Source organism: Prionailurus viverrinus, chromosome D1 (genome assembly GCF_022837055.1).
Source record: "Prionailurus viverrinus isolate Anna chromosome D1, UM_Priviv_1.0, whole genome shotgun sequence".
NCBI classification, from domain to species: Eukaryota; Metazoa; Chordata; class Mammalia; order Carnivora; family Felidae; genus Prionailurus; species Prionailurus viverrinus.
The window spans coordinates 73,491,770-73,505,108 of NC_062570.1; the positions used below are offsets into that span (position 1 = coordinate 73,491,770).

At 39.7% G+C, this 13,339-nt stretch overlaps 1 protein-coding gene across 2 annotated transcripts in view; it reads right to left on the reverse strand.

The window, feature by feature from the left end:
* PIK3C2A (phosphatidylinositol-4-phosphate 3-kinase catalytic subunit type 2 alpha) overlaps positions 1-13,339 on the reverse strand; it is a 125,979-nt gene that overhangs the window by 70,094 nt on the left and 42,546 nt on the right. The gene's annotated exons all lie outside the window — the stretch shown is intronic.

The window sequence follows — 13,339 nt, forward strand, 5'->3', positions numbered from 1 at the left end:
AAAATTACTGAAAATTTAGGGTAACAATTCCTTTATGAATTTCCTTCTTTTACAAGGTGTCAGAGCCCTTTCTGCTAGAATGTGAATTGAACATTTAAGGGGAAAAACAAAACAAAACAAGCCTTGAGTTCTAGAAAATCACAACTAAAAATAACACAACTCATGGGAAAAACAGAGTTAAGGCAAACTATTCAAAATCAGTGTAACTTTGTAATCAAAGCCTTAACTAACATAACAAGTCCTTATCGAAATATCTGCACAATTAAATCTCCACTTGAATCTGCACCTAGCATTATGGTCTTCGATCCTTTGAAGCCTGAAACCCTGGAACTCCTGCTCCTTCATTTGTGATATGGATCTTTTTTTTTTTTAAGTTTATTTTTATTTATTTTGAGAAAGATAGAGCAAAGTGGGGCGGAGCAGAGAGAGAGGGACACAATACCAAGCAGTCTCCGCGCTCTGTCAGCACAAAGCCCAGCCCGATGCAGGGCTCGAACTCACCAACTGTGAGATCATGTCCTGAGCTGAAATCAAGAGTTGAATGCTTAACGGACTGAACCACCCAGGTGTCCCTGTGATATGGGTTCTTGAGGGCATTTGCTTCTATTCAAGACCAATTTCAGTGGAGTTAAAAATATAATCTAAGATGTAGATGTTTTCAGGTAAGTTCATAATGCAAAGAGAAATGAATTCACAGCTTCTTTTCTGTAGTTACAGCTTCACCAGACAGTTTAACACTTGTGGAATATGGAACCGTTCTTGAAGCCATTCCTTCAACCACCATTTTCACTGAAAGATAATGCTTCTACAGGATTTTCAGTTTTTTCCTTAATATTTTCTCATATTACTAAGGCTTTCTCTTTAATTGTGAGAAAGTTTGTTCTTGATTGTTATAAAACGTTACCATGTTGGAAAAGATTATGTTTGAACTAATGCCACCTCTCCAATTTACCATCAAACTCATATTTACCAATTACATAAGCTAATTTGTGTTATAGAGACAAGCACTGTAACATAAACCAATTAGCTTGAATCATATCTTGTTCCTATAAAACACAAGCTGAACTATCCTGCCTCTGAATCTGTTTTAGTCTTCAATGGCTGCCCTCACAATCCAAGTCAAAATCTATTATTTTCTTAAGGCCCAACAAAATGCTACTTCATCTACCGTGCCCTTTATGATTATTCAGCATGAAACAATTCCCCCCATCTTATCAGTTCTAAGTACTTAGTCTGAACCAAATACCGTATCATCACATCCTGTTTGACATTCGTCCTAATGTGGAAAGAAAGCCCTTTGAAGACAAAAATCTGATTTTATTGAATGTTGTATTTTTACAGAACTTTATATCCAGTTCAGAAGGCACTCAACCATTGGTTCAATTTGGGAAAGGAAGAGTTATTTTTTTTAAAGTACAGTTTCTGTTTTATAAGACTTCTGTGGGTGGATGGTGGCGATGGCTGTACAACAAAATGTGAATGGATTTAATACCACTGAACTGTACACCTAGAAATGTTTAAGATGGTATTTTGGTTAAATGCATTTTACCAACAACAAAAAAATCTATCAATTACTGAGCATTTACTACACGTCAAGTTCTGCTATAAGAAATTTACAAGTATGTATGTATTTTTTTAAGTTTATTTATCATTTATCTTGAGAGAGAGAGAGAGAGAGAGAGACAGAGACAGAGAGAGAGAGGAGGGGCAGAGAGACAGGGAGAGAGAGAATCCCAAGCAGGCTCTGCACTGTCAGCGCAGAGCCTGACACAGGGCTATATGTATTATTTATTTCCCACAAATCTCTAGTAGGTGGGTAATATTATTATCCCCATTTTACAGATTAAAACATGAGACACAGAGAAATTAATTAACACAAGTCAGAGAACTAATATAATCATAGTATTTCAAACCAGGCAGCCTAGCTTCAGAATCATATGCTTAATCACTCTGCCCTTCTACCTCTCAAAAAAGTCTCCCTAAAAAAACTTAAAAACAAAATGATAGGGGTACGTGGGTGGCTCAGTCATTTAAGCATCCAACTCTGGATTTAGTTTGAGTTCGAGCCCTGCATCAGGCTCCACATTGACAGTGTGGAGCCTGCTTGAGATTCTCTCTCTTTCCCTTTCTCTCTGCCCCTCCCCTGCTGGTGTTCCTTTTCTTTCTCCTTCAAAATAAATAAACTTAAAAAAAGGAGAGAAGGAGTTAAAATGGCATAGTAAGAGGACTCTGAGCATGTCTCATCACTTGAACACAGCTAGACCAACATCAAACCATTTTGAACACCTAGGAAATTGATCTGAGGATTAACAGAACAATATGCATAATTTGGGAGAGAGTACCTGAAGGTATGTGGTGTGGAGAGGTGAATTGGGGGAGAGAAGAGCACCCATGCCACAGAGGGGAACAGGCCCTTTTTGCAGAGAGGACGTGGGGAGCGAGGGGGAGACTGAGCAGCATGCCAGAGTCATGCAAGAAATGCACTCCCCCAGGAGCACCTGGGTGGTTCTGTTGGTTAAGTTTGACTTTGGCTCAGGTCATGATGTCCCGGTTCATGGGTTCAAGCCCCACTTTGGGCTCTGTGTTGACAGCTCAGAGCCTGGAGCCTACTTTGAATTCTGTGTCTCCCTCTCTCTCTGCCCTTCCCCTGCCTACACTCTGTCTGTCTCTCCTCCAAAAATAAACATTAAAAAAAAAAATTTTTAAAGAAATGCACTCCCCCTGAAAGTAGCTAGAAAGAAAGCATGAAAAATACACAGGGGACTGCATAAGAAAACCATTCCCCAAAACCACTGACAGGGGAAAAGGAAAGGGTCTCAATACCACCAGCTTTTAAAAACAGCAGAGTGTGGGGCGCCTGGGTGGCGCAGTCGGTTAAGCGTCCGACTTCAGCCAGGTCACGATCTCGCGGTCCGTGAGTTCGAGCCCCGCGTCGGGCTCTGGGCTGATGGCTCAGAGCCTGGAGCCTGGAGCCTGTTTCCGATTCTGTGTCTCCCTCTCTCTCTGCCCCTCCCCCGTTCATGCTCTGTCTCTCTCTGTCCCAAAAATAAATAAACGTTGAAAAAAAAAATTAAAAAAAAAAAAAAAAAAAAACAGCAGAGTGTAAAATCTAAAGTTTGGAGGTCAGCACCTGGTGGTGATCAGGTGAGGAAGCCAGGAGACGGAAGCAGTCTGAGGATCCCCTGGGTGGCACAGGGAGAAGCAGTTTCCCTGTCTGGAGTACATCTCGTAGAGGCAATACAGACAGACTCTCTGTGGGGCAAAGACCCTGCAGGCACCAAAGAGCTTCCCTGTTCACCTGTATAGGAACAAGGACAGCTAGCAGCAAAGGGCAGCAAAACCTGGCTCCAGCTGTGTGTTGCAAGATATACCATAAACTCTGAGCTGCTGAGTGACTGCATGAACATTTTCTGGGACAAGACTGCACCATCCACGGCAAGGCAAAATCCTCCCCCAGAGTATCAGTGCAGGACAGAGCCACAGGGGTCTCTGAAGTGTGGGGTTATGAAACACAGGCATGCCTGACAGGTGGACAGCTTGGACACAAACGGGGAAGGCGCGGAGCTGACAGAAGCAAGGGACACAAGAGAGGTAACTGACTGCATGTCTGTGATGGCATGAAATTCCCACTCTGGAGACTAGAGAGCGGGGAGAAACCATTTTTACCATTAGCACACCAATACTGATAGACGCCAGTGAGTTAAACAGTGCCACCAAGTGGAGAATGGAACTGTTGCACCAAGCCCCGCCACCTGTGCCTTCCAGGTACATCCCCACTAGGGCAAGTTGACCTGAAATTTAGAGCAACAGGCCCTCCTCCAGAAGACTAGTACAAATCACCTCCACACCTAGAACTACTGATCGCAGAGTGCTACAAAGTTTCAGCTCTAGGGGAAACTGTATATAAATTCATTTGGGTTTTTCTTGTTTGTTCATTTGTTCATTTTGTGTGTGTGTTTCTATTCTTAGATACAGAAGCAGCAAATTTTTTATTTGATTTTATTTTTTATTTTAATTACAATTTTTTTCTTTTTCCTTTTTTTCTATCAAGCTCCTCTTAAGCAGACCAAAGCACACCTAGGATCTAGCTTCCTTTATTTAATTTTTTTTTTAATTTTTATTTTATTATTTTTTCTTCCTTCAAAATGCAAAGACAGAAGAATTCACCCCAAAAGAAAGAACAGGAAGAAATGACAGCCAGGGATTTAATCGATAAAGATATAACATGTCTTAGAATTTAAAACAGCAATTATAAGGATTCTAGCTGGGCTTGAAAAAAAGCACAGAAGACACTAGAGAATCCCTTACTGCAGAGATAAAAGAGCTAAAATCTAGTCAGGCCAAAATTAAAAATGCTATAACCAAAATCCAAACCCAAACAGATGCCATGGCAGTGAGGATGGACGAGGCAGAGGAGTAAATTAGTGATGTAGAAGATAAAATTATGAGAAATTATGAGGCTGAAAAGAAGAGTGAAACAAAGGTAACAGTTCATGAAGGTATACTTAAGGGAACTCAGTGACTTATTAAAATGAAATAACATTCCTTTTATTGGAGTCCCAGATTTATAGAGACAGAAAAAGGGACAAAAGGTTTATGTGAGCAAATTATAGCTGAAAACTTCCCTAATCTGGGGAAAGACACAGACGTCAAAGAAGCACAGAAAACTCTCATTAAATTAAACAAAAGCCAGCCAACACGAAGGTATATCACAGACAAGGAAAGAATCCTGAAAGTAGCGAGGGAAAAAAAAGTTCTTAACCTACAAGGGAAAACAGATCAGGTTCACAAACAGATCTGTCCACAGAAACTCAGTAGGCCAGATGGGAGTGACAGGATATCCACATTCAATACACTGAATGGGAAAAATATACAGCCAAGAATACGCTATGCAGCAAGGCCACTATTGAGAATAGAAAAGGGGGTGGGGGGATAGAATAAGAGGGGTGCCTGGGTGGCTCAGTCTGTTGAGCATCCAACTTTGGCTCAGGTCTTGATTTCACGGTTTATGAGTTCAAGCCCCGCATCCAATTCTGTGCTGACATGACTGCTCTGAGCCTGGAGCCTGCTTCAGATTCTGTGACTTCCTCTCTCGCTGCCCCTCCCCCACTTGCGCTCTCTCTCACTCTTTCAAAAAAATGGATAAACATTAAAAAAAGAGAGAGAGAGAAAGAGAAATAAAGAGTTTCCCAGACAAAAACTAAAGGAGTTTTGACCACTAAACCAGCCCTGCAAGCAATATTAAGAGGGATTCTTTGAGTGGGGGTGGAGAAGACCAAAAGCAACAAAGACTGGAAGAACATCACCAGAAACACCAACTTTACAGGTAACACAGTGGTACTAAACTTGTATCTTTCAATAATCACCCTGAATGTAAATCGACATGGGGTAACAGAATGAATAAAAAGACAACACCCATCTATATGCTGCCTACAAGGGACTCATTTTAGACCTAAAGCCATTGGCAGATTGAAAATGAAAGGATGGAGAAACATCTATCATGCTAATGAATGCCAAAAAAAAAAAAAAAAAAGTCAGAGGAACCATATTTGTATCAGACAAACTAGATTTACAATTTTTTTTTAGTCTTTATTTATTTTTGAGAGAGAGAGATAGGGTACAAATGGGGAAGGAACAGAGAGAGAGAGGGAGACACAAATCCGAAGCAGGCTCCAGGCTCTGAGCTGTCAGCACAGAACCTAATGCGGGGCTCGAACCCACAGACCATGAGATCATGACCTGAGCTGAAGTCAGATGCTCAACCAACTGAGCCACCCAGGGGCCCCTAGACAAAACAGATTTTAAACCAAAGACTGTAAAAAGAGACGGTGAAGAATTAAATCATAATTAAGGGGTCTATCCGTCAAGAAGATCTAACAATTGTAAATATTTATGGCCCCAACTTGGAAGCACCCAAATATATTAATCAAATAACAACAAACATAAAGAAACTCATTGAAATAATACAATAATAGTAGGTGACTATACCCCACTCACAACAATGGAAATTTCATCTAAGCTGAAAATCAACAAAGAAACAATGGCTTTGAAGGACACACTGGAGCAGATGGACTTAACAGGTATTCAGAACATTCCATCCTAAAGCAGCAGAATAACCATGCTTTTCAAGGGCACACATAACATTCTCCAAAATAGATCACATACTGGATCACAAATTGGCCTTCAACAAGTAAAAAAAAAAAAGAGTGAGATCATACCATGCATATTTTCAGATCACAACACTATGAAACTTGCAATCAACCACAAGAAAAAAATTTGGAAAGACCACAAATACGTGGAGGTTACAGAACATTCTACTAAAGAATGAATGGATTAACCAGGAAATTAAAGAGGAAATTAAAAAGTACATGGAAGCAAATGAAAATGAAAACACGAGGGGTGCCTAGATGGCTCAGTTAGTTGAGCATCTGACTGTTGATTTTAGCTCAGGTCATGATCACATGGTTTTGAGTTCAAGCCCCACGTCAGGCTCTGTGCTGACAGCATGGAGCCTGCTTGGGATTCTCTCTCCCTTGCCCTCTCTCTCTGCCCCTCCCCTGCTCACTCGCTCTCTCTCAAAATAAATAAACATTAAAAATTGTTTTAATTTAAAAAAAAAAGAGAGAGAAAATGACAACAAGACAATCCAAAACCTTTGGGATGCAGCAAAGTCAGTCCTAAGAGGGAAGTATATTGCAATACAGGCTACATCAAGAAGCACAAAAGGTCTCAAACACATTACCTAACCTGACACTTAAAAGAGCTACAAAAGGAACAACAAAGACTAAAGCCAGCAGCAGAAGAAAAATAATAAAGACTAGAGCAGAAGTAAATGATATAGAAACAAACAAAAAACACAGAACAGATCAATCAAACTAAGAGCTGGTTCTTTCAAAGAATTAATAAAATTGATAAACTCTTAGCCAGATGTATCAAAAATGACCCAAAAAAATAAAATCAGGAATGAAAGGGGAGAGATCACAACCAACACCACAGAATACAATTATAAGAGATTATGAAAAATTATATGTAAACAAACTGTGCAACCAGGAAGAAATGGATAAATTCCTAGAAACATACAAACTACCAACACTGAAACAGGAATAAATAGAAAATTTGAACACACCATAACAAGCAAAGAAATTGGAGGTGCGTGGGTGGCTCAGTCGGTTTAGCGTCTGACTTCAGCTCATGTCATGATCTCACAGTTCATGAGTTCGAGTCCCACGTTGGGGTCTGTGCTGACAGCCTAGAGCCTGGAGCCTGGTTCAGATTCTGTGTCTGCCTCTCTCTCTGTCCCTCTCCCACTCACTCTCTGTCTCTCAAAAAGGAATAAAAGTTTTAAAAAAATGTTTTTTAATAAAAACAAACATTATGAGCAATTATATGCCAATAAAATGGGCAGTCTGGAAGAAATGGACAAATTCCTAGAAACATATACACTACCAAAACTGAAACGGGAAGAAATAGAAAATTAGAACAGACCCATAACCATTAAGGAAATTGAATTAGTAATAAAAAATCTCCCAAAAACCAAGAGTCCAGGGCCAGATGACTCTCCAGGGGAATTCTACCAAACATTCAAAGAAGAGTTAACACCTATTCTCTTGAAGGTGTTTCAAAAAATAGAAATGGAAGCAAAATTTCCAAACTCTTTCTATGAAGCCAGCATTACCTTGATTCCAAAACCAGACAGAGACCCCACTAAAAAGGAGAACTAGGGACCAATTTCCCTGATGAACATGGATGCAAAAATCCTCAACAAGATATTAGCCAACTGACTCCAACAATACATTAAAAAAATTATTCACCACAACCAAGTAGGATTTATACCTGGGATGCAGGACTGGTTCAATATCTGCAAAACAATTAACGTGATTCATCACATCAATAAAAGAAAGGACAAGAACCATATGATCCTCTCAATAGATGCAGAGAAAGCATTTGACAAAATACAGCATCCTTTCATGATAAAAACCCTTAAGAGAGTAGAGATAGAAGGAGCATACCTCGAGATCATAAAAGCCATATATGAACGACCCAACGTTAACATCATCCTCAATGGGGAAAAACTGAGAGCTTTCCCCCTAAGGTCAGGAACAAGACAGGGATGTCCACTCTCGCCACCATTATTCAACATAGTATTGGCAGTCTTAGCCTCGGCAATCAGACAACACAAAGAAATAAAAGGCATCCAAATCGGCCAGGAGGAGATCAAACTTTCACTCTTTGTAGATGACGTGATACTCTATATGGAAAACTGAAAAGATTCCACCAAAAAACTGCTAGAATTGATTCATGAATTCAGCAAGTTGCAGGACATAAAATCAACGCACAGAAATCGGTTGCATTCCTATACACCAACAATGAAGCGACAGAAAGAGAAATCAAGGAACCGATCCCATTTACAGTTGCACAAAACACTGTAAAATACCTAGGAATAAATCTAACCAAAGAGGTGAAAAATCTATACACTGAAAACTATAGAAAGCTTATGAAAGAAACTCAAGAAGACACAAAAAAATGGAAAAAAATTCCATGCTCCTGGATAGGAAGAACAAATATTGTTAAAATGTTGATACTACCCAAAGCAATCTACATATTCAATGCAATCCCAATCAAAATAACACCAGCATTCTTCACAGAGCTAGAACAAATAATCCTAAAATGTGTATGGAACCAGAAAAGACCCCGGACAGCCAAAGCAATCTTGAAAAAGAAAACCAAAGCAGGAGGCATCACAATCCCAGACTTCAAGCTATACTACAAAGCTGTAATCATCAGGACAGTATGGAACTGGCACAAGAACAGACACTCAGATCAATGGAACAGAATAGAGAACCTGGAAATGGACCCACAAACGTATGGCCAACTAATCTTTGACAAAGCAGGAAAGAATATCCAATGGAATAAAGACAGTCTCTTCAGCAAGTGGTGCTGGGAAAACTGGACAACGACATGCAGGGAAAACTGGACCACTTTCTTACACCAGACACAAAAATAAACTCAAAATGGATGAAAGACCTAAATGTAACACAGGAAGCCATCAAAATCCTCGAGGAGAAAGCAGGCAAAAACCTCTTTGATCTCGTGGTCTGTGAGTTGGAGCCCCGCATCAGGCTCTGTGCTAACAGCTGATCCTGGAGCCTGCTTCAGATTCTGTGTCTCCCTCTCTCTCTGCCCCTCCTGTGCTCATGCTCTGTCTCTGTCTCTCAAAAATAAACATTGAAAAAAAAATTTTTTTAAAAGAAAGAAATGGTTGCAATTCTATACAGAAATAATGAAACAGCAAAAAAAGAAAGCAAGGAATTGATCCCATTTGTAATAGCACCAAAAACAATTAGATACCAGGAATAAAGTTAACCAAGAGGTAAAAGATCTGTACTCTAACAACTATCAAAAACTCGTGAAAGACATTGAAGAGGACACAAAGAAATGGAAAGGCATTCCATGCTCATGGATTGGAAGAACAAACATTGTCAAAACGTCTATACTACCCAAAGCAATCTACACATTTAATGCAATGCCCATTAAAATACCACCAGCATTTTTCACAAAGCTAGAACAATCCTAAAATTTGTATGGAACCACAAAAGGCCCTGAATAGCCAAAGCAATCCTGAAAAAGAAAAGCAAAACTAGAGACATCACAATTCTGGATTTCAAGCTATATTATAAAGCTGCTGTAGTCATCAAAACAGTATGATACTGGCATAAAAACAGACACATAGATCAACAGAACAGAACAGAAAATCCAGAAATGGACCCAGAACTATGTGGTCATTAATCTTTGACAAAGCAGGAAGGAATATCCAATGGAAAAAAAGTCTCTTCAACAAATGGTGCTGGGAAAACTGGACAGCAACACACATAAGAATGAAACTGGACCACTTGCTTATACCATATACAAAAATAAATTCAAAATGAATGAAAAGACCTAAATCTGAGACAGGAAACCATCAAAATCCTAGAGAACACAGGCAGCAACCTCTTTGACCTCGTCCATAGCAACTTACTAGACATGTTGCCAGAAGCAAGAGAAATAAAAGTAAAAATAAACTTTTGGGACTTCATCAAGATAAAAGGCTTCTGCACAGCACAGGAAGCAATCAACAAAACTAAAAGGCAGCCTATGGAATGGGAGAAGGTATTTGCAAATGACATATTGGATAAAGGGTTAGTATCAAAAATCTATAAAGAACTTAGCAAACTCAACACCCAAAAAACAAATAGTCCAGTTAAGATATGAGAAGACAAGTTCACTTTTCCAAAGAAGACATCCAAATGGCTAACAGACACATGAAAAGATGCTCAACATAGCTCATCATCAGGGAAATACAAATCAAAACCACAATTAAATACCACCTCACAGCTGTCAGAATGGCGAAAATAAACAACACAAGAACAGATCCTGGTGATGGTTTGGAAAAAGGGAAACCCTCTTGCACTGCTGGTGGCAATGCAAACTGGTGCAGCTACTCTGGAGAACAGTATGGAGGTTCCTCAAAAAGTTAATAATAGGGGTGCCTGAATGGCTCAGTTGGTTAAGCATCTGACTTCAGTTCAGGTCATGATCTCACAGTTCATGAGCTCAAGCCCCTCTCTGGGCTCTGCACTCTCTCTCCCTCTCTGCACTTCATGGGATTCTCTCTCCCTGCCCCTCACTCACTCACGCTTTCTCTCAAAAATAAATAAATAATTTTTAAAAGATAAAAACAGAAGCACCCTACGATCAGCACTACTTGGTATTTATCCAAAGGACACAAAAATACAGATTCGAAGGAGTACAGCTAAGTTATGGAGAGTGCCCAAAGGTCCACTGACTGATGAATAAAGACGTGGGTGTGTGTGTACGTGTACACACACACACACACACACACACACACACACACACACAATCACACACAATGGAATATTACTCAGCCATCAAAAAGAATGAAATCTTGCCATTTGCAAAGATGTGAATGGAGCTAGAGTGTATTATGTATGCTAAGCAAAATAAGTCAGAGAAAGACAAATAACATTATTTTCCTCATGTGGAAATTAACAAAACAGATGAACATATGGGAGGGAGGAGAAAAAAGAAGGGAAACAAACGACAAGAGACTCATTTTTTTTTAATTTTTTTAATATTTATTTTTTAGAGAGAGAAAGAGTATGAGCAGGGGAGGGGCACAGACAGAGGGAGACACAGAATCTGAAGCAGGCTCCAGACTCTGAGCTATTAGCACAGAGTCTGACATGGGGCTTGAACTCAGGAACTGTGAGATCATGACCTGAGCCGAAGTCAGAGGTTTAAACGACTGAGCCACCCAAGCGCCCACAATGAGAGACTCTTAAAGACAGAGAACAAACAGGGTAAATGGAGAGAGGTGGGTGGGGGATAGGCTAGAGGGATGATGGGTAGGTACTAAGGAGTGCACTTGTTATGACGAGCACCGGATGTTGTATGTAAGTGATGAATCACTGGATTCTACTCCTGAAACCGATATTGTACTGTAGGTTGACTAACTAGAATTTAATTTTTTTAAATGTTTATTTATTTTTGAGAGAGACAGGGTGTGAGCAAGGAAGGGACAGAGAGAGAGAGAGAGAGAGAGGGAGATACAGAATCTGAAGCAGACTCCAGGCTCCAAGCTGTCAGCACAGAGCCCAAAGCAGGGCTTGAAACCAGGAACTATGATCATGACCTGAGCTGAAGTCAGATGCTTAACTGAGTGAGCCACCCAGGCACCCCTAACTAGAATTTAAATAAAATTTTGAAAGGGAGAGAGGGAGGGAAACACAAGAAAAACAACATTATGACCTCTGCAGGAGCAATGCTACAGAAAACCTGTATTTTTCTTGACCCAATAATTCTTTCTTTCTTTCTTTCTTTCTTTTTTATGTTTTACTTATTACCAAATTTTGAATCTCCTTACGGGCATTTATAGACTTTTTTTAACCAAAAAATTGTATTTTTTACTGCCTTTCATGAATCAGGCCCTTCCTTTCAAGGTTATTACAGGTTTCAACTGACGGTATAGAAATAGACTATATAACTAGCTACAGTCCTTGATTATTATCAAGATAATAACAACACCTGAAAAGTTAACTCAAAATGTTCTGTTTTTACTTTGGCTTTACAAAGTAAAAAACAGTTAAGCTGCCAATGTGTCATCTCACACATTAACATTAGATGTTTTGTTTTTCTCCATTTTTTTGAAACAAAAACAAGAAAAAAAATTTTTAATATTACACCGATTCCTTCAACTCTTACCCCAAAATCCCTCCCTCACACTCCAAATAACCTAGGCATCAAATCATCTCTTTTCTCCATTGATTTTACACAAACTTTTATGTAGCATTCAAGGCTTTCTATTTTGTACTATAGTTATATGCACACACATCTTGTCTCTTCCTTCTAACCCAAGTTCTTTAAGGATTAGGTCTGTGAATGATTAATTTGTAACACATACATCGTATCCTCAAATAGTGTTCAATGAATGAAGAGAAAAATAAGAAAAGACTGCTAACACCATTATCTGATATACAGAACAACAAAAGAAGAGGTCTGTCCAGGAGAAAATAATGAGTTTTCTAGTAAATATTTTGGGTTTGTAAATCCATGTAGTTGTTTGGTCACCATCCAGAAATATATATATTTTTAAAATTTATTTATTTTGAGAGAGCACAATGTCCATGTGTGTGCAGGCAAGGGGCAAAGAGAGAGGAGAGACAGAAAGAATCCCAAGCAGGCTCTGCACTCTCAGTGCAGAGCTGGACACAGGACTCAAACTCACGAACCACGAGATCATGACCTGAACTGAAATTGAGTCGGAGGCTTAACCAATTGAGCCACCCAGGCACCCCTAGAAATACTCTATTCCAGACCTAAAGACATATACTTGATGAGGATCATCCAATTGCTGCAATTTTCTACAGGGAAATTTCTGTCTGCTAATGGCTGTAGGTATCCATCAAGATGAACAAGAGTGCAATATCCCATATGTACACATAAATAAAGAGATTTACTGTAAGATATTGGCTCCTGTGATTATAGAGGCTGACAAGTCTCAAGTTCTGCAGCTGGCAAATTAGAGACCCCAGAGACAATGGTATAGTTCCCATCTTAATCCAGCAGAATCAAGATCCGGGAAGAGTTGATGTTTCAGTGGGGAGTCCAAAGACAGGAAAAAACACACGTTCTATCTAGCTCAAAGGCAGTCAGGCTGGCCGAATTTCCCCTTATTTGCAGTAGGGTCAGCCACTTTGCTCTCTCACTCTCTTCAGGCCTTCAACTGGTTGGATGAGGTCCACCCACATGAGGGAGAGCACTCAGTGTACTGATTCAAATGTTA